The following is a 7,276-nucleotide window of genomic DNA, read 5'->3' as shown; positions in this document are numbered from 1 at the left end:
GGTTGAAGAGACAGTTCATAGATTCATTATTTTTGGAGGGATTTTACCATTTCAGTCAAAACAACCACCAAGAAACATAAAACAACCACAAAAACACAGCAAACAACAAATCACCAAAACAACCACAGAACATACTGTACATCAAATAGCAATATTTGGTTTTGGCTTCACTCCTTGCTCTCTAGAATATCCAAAAACTACCCTGGATGTGATAAACCAGTAGATTCACGCAACCCTCACTAGATCAAAATGTTTGTTAGGGAGGAACACAAAAAAAATCTGTTTTCTACAATCAACTCCATGAAAAAATTAAGTCATTGAAGTTAAAGAGAGGTGCAGCCTTCACAAGATATTTTAGAATTGATTATTCACAAGAAACAGTAAAGTCTCCGGCTTGATGAGCATAGCTTTTTCATTGATATAGTATGCGTATACATAACATCTGCAAATCCTAAAAGTAGATTACCAGATGGATAGAAAAAGCAGGCCACATGTGTGGTATTATATGTCGTGTGAGGCATGATACATTGTTTGCACATGCAAACCTACTGCGGCTCTGTTGTCTTCTCCTAAATGGGTTCTTTACATGCTTTTCACTCATTCAAGTTTCTTAAATAGAAAGCCCAAGTCAAGCCGCAGAATCCCTCCTAGGAGAAGACGTTTAATCTCCACCATCGGATGGAAGTTTAAATGAGCTGTGTGGAACAGGAGAAGACAGCCAGCTCTCCCCTCACAGACCTAATAGTCGCCAACATCAGCAGCACTTCATATACAACCGCTGCCTGGCAGATTAGAAAGAAGGCTCACCACAAACACAGTCAGACACACATCAGTAAACATGCAAGCAGATTCATAGCATACACCGCTTAAAGTTTACCGACTAAATCCACAAATTATAATACATACAAATACATCTGCACGTGATGACCTTCTAATGAGTAATGCAGCTATCCACCCACATGGACACGCACATAATTCTTTTTTGTTGACTGTAGGTGGGTTTTATGACTGCAGCTGTACTTGCAGCGCAGTCCCTCCAACCTCAGACATTTATATCACATTTCCATGTTTTCTCTTCTCCCTGTGAAATTTCTGATTGCTTCGTACATACTCTTCCATCATCTATCTCCAGCGTGTCGCCCATGACACAGGAGACGTAAACAGCGTCTTCAAGCAGCAACTTCAAATACAAAGACTAACACTTGTGAACACTTTTACATGAACACAGATGGAGCCCTCTATAGGATCCTACATCAGCTCTGCACAGTGCTGTAGTTGATCAGAACTGATAACCCAAGACACACACTCAATCAAAAACCAAGCGGTGCATTCACAGTCTTCAGGCTTTACGTCTTCAGCTGCTGGTGGAGAACAAAGACAACAAAAAAAAAAAACAGTCTTTGTTTTCATACTTGGTCCGGATTTGCAGTTAAGTCTGTTACACTGCCATAATGGAGCATAGATCAAAAATTGGAATTTTCTATTCGATATCAAAGCAAACAGACTGATAAAACTGATTTTTTTCTCCATGTACCACATGTATCGTTCATGATAGGCCAAGCCAGAGCTGAACGCCCTTTCTGAGTATCATGTTTATATGTCTCAAGTTTAGCAGCTCTAATGTGCAGGTTAGAAATGCACAACAGACATCAACTGCCTCATTCGCAGTCGTAGTATTACTTTTACTGTAATTTAACTGTACTTTAAGGATATCCATTGACAACTTGTTACTACTGACTCATGTCGGTACCACCCAACTGGTGTTTTTTCTCCAGGAAAAGCAGCAAATAGAAGATCAAACTTGCCAGTATATGGAAGTGCACACAGAGCCTGAAGAAAAAAGTCTGGGATAACAAAAATAACTGCCCTCACACCAATAATTTCTCACTGGGTTTTTTGGTTTTGTTGAAACAAACAAAGCTCAAATGTGCTTAACTTGCTTTGCGGTACATCGGCCCAGATTCTTTGTTGTTTTGGGGGGGGGGGGTTTCTGGGGTGTTTCATTTCTCAAGTTCTTGCTTTTTGTGGGGTCTCTCTGTCTTTCATTTAGCATTCAACTGGTGGAACGCAGCTCAGATGGATTGAGATCATGTGACTGACTCAGCCAGTCAAGAGGATTCCTCCCTACAAAGACCGTGTGAGCAAACAGAGTGAAAGAATAACGTTTTTCAATGTAAATTGAAATTGCTGAGGTGCAATATAAAAAGGCCGTAATCTTCACGCCAGCATCAAATACTTCAAATAGTCGATATCTCTTATTATCATTCAGACATTTTGAGTGTCATTTTAGCAAGGAGAATGGCTGTGGTGGATATTTAAAAGCAATTGTAGGATCATGGTTTGAGCAAATGTTAAAAGCACTTATCATATCCCACCATATTTTTGCATGAAAGTGTTAAACTGCAAGTAAGAGCTGATAAATCATTTGCACCTTCAGTTTCTTTATTTTCTTACTGCCACCGAGTACGACTGTCAAAGTAAACTGTTTTATTAGGACATCGCGTTCATGTGTCATATGTTATGCCCAAGGGTAAAAGCAGTCACCAGTTATCCAGGACACAGAGATTTTGATGCTGTGCATTTTACAGACCCTGTTTTAAGGGAAGCCATGATGTTTTCTTAACCCTAACCAATCCTTTTTAATACCAATTCGTAGTCACATAAGTTTTAAAAAACCTACACCCAACCAAACAGAAACTTCTAGTGGAAGTGGACAGTGACTGAAATACATTTTTTTTTTTTTAAATCACCCTAATAACCATGAAAATTGAAGAAAAAAGAAAAACACCGGGAGAGACTGGAGTTAAACTCAGATCTGTAGCTTGAGAATCGTGTGTTGTTCCACACGATTGTCCCAAATATGGATTTTTCTTTTTGCCCATAAAGTGTGATAAATACTCTTTTCATGTTTCACAAAAGGACATAAGCCTACACTGTTCAGTTCAGTTATTTTAATAGTGTTTCTGCTGAATTTTGTGACATCACCATGAAGCTGGTATTCAAACCTTGGTCAAATATGTAATTTTGCTCATTGCAGTAACAGTGGTAATGTATCTAATATTTTTCTTTCCTAAAGCAGGTATGTCTGGCCTATCATTTTAGAGTGTTTGTGCCTGTTATTTCATCCCAACCCTAACAAACAGAGCTTTTTAACAAATATAGGAAATTGAGATGTGAAGAAAGTCACCAAAGTTGATGCAGCAGCTACATTTGTGTAGAATAGACACACAAAGGGTTCCTCAAGCTATAAAGGCATAAAAGGTTTCAGCATTCTTGCCTAAATGGAAACCTTCTGAAAGAAAACTATTTTTTGGTTGAGTCTCTGATTTTATGCTGTCAGAGACTAAACTCAAACATTTCTCTGTCATCGATGAGTGATTCAGCCTCTTCAACAAGACCCTCTTTTCTTAAAGATATCACATTCTCCTTTCTAATCCAACATTTGGAGCGTCCCCCAGGAATACCTCAGTAACAGAAATCCAAATGGACTCTTTTTGGCTGTTACCAGCTTAACAACTGGAGGTGAGCATTGTCTATACATCAAGAGAAAACGTAAGGCGCTTTGATAACTAAAAAAGTGGTAGTATACAAATATGTAATGTTAAATGACAAGTTTCTCACCATATCCAAACTGAAATCATCACACATTCCTATTCTCAGCAGCACTACCTGTCATCCTCCTAGAAAAACTAACTCATAATAACTTTACCTTCTGGCCTACGAAGCCATTTTTCCTCTTCAAACCTTTGCAACCAAAGTGAAACACTCCAAGTTCAGTAAACAGACTTTATATCCTCACTTTTTTTGCTATGCTCGGTTAGTATTTCACCGTGATGAATGATTCCTGGATTCCTGATGACTTATTTATTTCAAATGTCTTTAGATCTCATTGTACGTTTGATACCCTAAAGACCATGGAAAAGCCAGAACAGTTGTAAACTGAATTTACTTTATCAATCACTCACTCATCCTTCAACAAAATTGTGACAAAAAAACAAAACATGTGTAATGCATTCTTGCATAAATGTTTAAATGTGCACACATCAGATGTTCTGTGAGTCAGCATCACCAACTTCTTTGTGGGTTTTTCATGTATCATGCTCTCTGAATTCAAATATCCAAACTGTTTTGCTAATCATCAGTGAGTGTCAAACAGTGCTTTCATGTAAGTTAAGTGGCTGTGTGTTTATGCATTTTACTTACCTGGAAGGTAAAGTTGTAAACTTTACCTTCCAGGTAAGTAAAAAATTAAGGTAAACTTAAAACAGTTAGGCTCATAGGAAATTGTTATTTCTACACTCCTTGCAAAGGTCATTTCTTCTTCTTCCGTTGTTTCCTAATTGGCAAACATCTATTTAGGTGCATTATCGCCATCTTCTGGACAGAATGGGTTCTTTAGCGAAATACATTTTTTTTTTTTTTAAACGTCAAATTTGGAGGGTGGAGAATGTGAGGAGTGACTGTACATTACTCCCACTGAATTTTGTGGCAACATTTATGCATAGATAATTCAAATATCTGTCTCTGGCTGGTATAAAGCCTGTCTTTGGTTGCATTACTGCCATCCACTGGCGTTTACCCCTTGAAATTCTATTTGAACTTTTAAGCTGTCCTGCTTGTTCTACCTCAACACTACACTATACGCTGCATGAGATAAGCACATATGTACGGAATCAGTTGAAATTTCCCCCTCTAAATTAGTGCTGTCATCTTGTTCATTCAGAATGAAATTAGGCTTAGGTGAGCTAGACTAATTCTCCATCCAATTCCCCTCCAAGATGTTTCAAGGATGCCTACAGACAGATTAATTAACCATAGATTTAGCTTTTATTCTGAATCATCTGTAGTACATTTTACCCTGGATTCAAATTTGTTCCTGAACATACCAAGGCAAATGTGACAAAGGAAATACCTAATTCATAATTTCTAGACTTGACAGATTCATGATTTGTGCATTTTAACATGTCAGAGTTGAAGGTTCTTTGACCCCACTGAAGTGAGACATGATGGCCCACAGGCCTTTAAGGTCTGTGAATGTGGCAGTGGTTGGAGCGGACCACACCGCGTGATTCCCATGTTTATTGGCTCCACTTTGTAGGTGGCAGGGCGCCTGAGTCTCTGCAGGTGATAATTTCAGTGTCTCTGTCTGAATATAAATGTCTGTGTCTGTGTGTGTCTGTGTGTGTGTGTGTGTGTAAAGACTCAATGAGTGTTTGCTTTTTTCTTTCTCTTCTGTGTATGTATGAACCAGCATGCTTACACCTGAGTATGAATGCAACATATTGCATAATCCAACTGGTTTCAGGCTACAGGGACTCACGCAGCAATGATCAAATCCTATATTTACGGATAAGATATATTAGTCTCGTGACCAAAGGCCTTCAGGGGTTATTTTTCTGTTAGATCCCTATCAGTCATAACGTCACGTGGCTGTGCATAAAACAGAAAAATGAAGACACTGAACATTCATATCCACACACATCCATGTAAAAGAATTTAATAGAAACACAAACATATCGTTCAATATATAGCACAAATCTAGACAACACTGCATTTCCCTATAATATTTTTAGTGTAAACTAAGTTTTTTTTTTTAGAATATCGGTATGAAAAATATTCAATTTATATTTGGCTCAACACTGAAAGAAAAAACACTCTCAAACATTTGTTTTATCTTAAATATCTTTTAGAGAAACTTGATATGCCTCTGTTTTCATTTCATTTTATACAGCGCTTGAAATTCCATTAAAGTTTGATGTGCTGATGTAGAAAAGATCTTTTTATCAGTGTTATCTTTGAACTGTCCTGCATTTTCGCTAACAGTCTCTTCCTCGGCAAAATGTCGCTTCAAAACAACATTCAAAAGTCCGTACACAATAAAATTTGGGTTAAAAAGAATCATTCAGTTGTGTGACCGGCAGAAATTGATAGTGATAGATTTCAAGTAATCTGAATTATGTCGGGAACTTGACTGAATAAATAACTTCAATAGTGCCAGTTTACCTTTAAAAATGTACAGCTGGACTCAACATTGAGAGAGATTACTTCAGGGCACAACAGTTCTTTAATTTAAACATTAGCTGCACACAAAAGAAAGGTCAAATCCCTCATCTTAGAATACACACAATACCCAGTTGTTGTTTTTTTAAAGTTATTTGATTTAATCACTTGTAAATGGCAAAAATTAAAAAATACTTATTTGCAAAGACAATGTTGGTAAATGTTTTTTTTTGTTAACTAAAATGTAAGCCGTGAATTACTTTTTCACAAAGCACTATTTCTCATAGGAGATTAAATATTTTCAGTACTTGATTTTGAAGTAAACCATTCAGTAACACTTCATTTCCAAGAAATCTGGAGCAGACTCTTGTCATTTGTGAGGGCTTTAGATTAACACTAGAGGGCAGCAGAGTATATGACATGCCGCATAATACCGTCACTCTCTGGGACCATTTAGCTGTAAAGATGTGAAGATGAACTAAATCCAGATGTGCTGAATAGCTTAATTGTAATGACTCCATTCTACAATGTCTCAAACTTTGGCCTCATACAGGTCAATCCCTCACTCCCTTCTTTGTTAACGTTTAACGGATTTTGCTTGAAGTTATCGTTGCTGTCCATATGTTTTTCTGAAAGATTTTCATGAAATATTTCACATTTCTCAAAGATTTGAATACAGTCTGGACCAGCTCCTGCGGGGGGAGCAGGACGGCTGTGAAGGTTGGAGGGTGGGGGGCGTTGGGGGTGATCAGGAAGTTGGAATGTGGGACCCTGTGTGTGATGTGATTGTTAGCAGAAATGTGTCAGCCCCAAGCTCACCGCCACCAGCCCACCACCACCACCACCACCACCCCTGAGCCCACAGCCCTCCTCAGGTTGTAAAAGTAGAGCTCTCTATGTGAATATGCATGTGTGCTTGTGTGCATTTGCACACACAGGCAACAAAGCTACCTCTTAGCCCATGCGTTGCCATGGAGGCCCAGATACCTTATCTTTGCCTCTTCTAGTGGAACAAGGGTAAACTCATTCACGAGGTCGAGGGTGAGGAGGAGGGAACAACAAGACGGCCAAAAAGACTTGAGGCGGGTGGCAGACCACAGGCCCATGTGTGGCCATGAAGGGTGAAACCATACTGGATTGGGAGAGACAGAAAGAATAGGATGGTGGTGGCTGAGTGTGCACTTTACTATTCAACAAATGAGGCATCAGTCTGTGGAAATCGCATTTCAGTTGTTGTAAGAACTTAAAGTGCAGTTTCATCATATCATAGGCTGGT

Source organism: Odontesthes bonariensis, chromosome 22, assembly GCF_027942865.1.
Source record: "Odontesthes bonariensis isolate fOdoBon6 chromosome 22, fOdoBon6.hap1, whole genome shotgun sequence".
Taxonomy (NCBI): Eukaryota; Metazoa; Chordata; class Actinopteri; order Atheriniformes; family Atherinopsidae; genus Odontesthes; species Odontesthes bonariensis.
Note: the sequence above shows the minus strand (reverse complement) of the source record.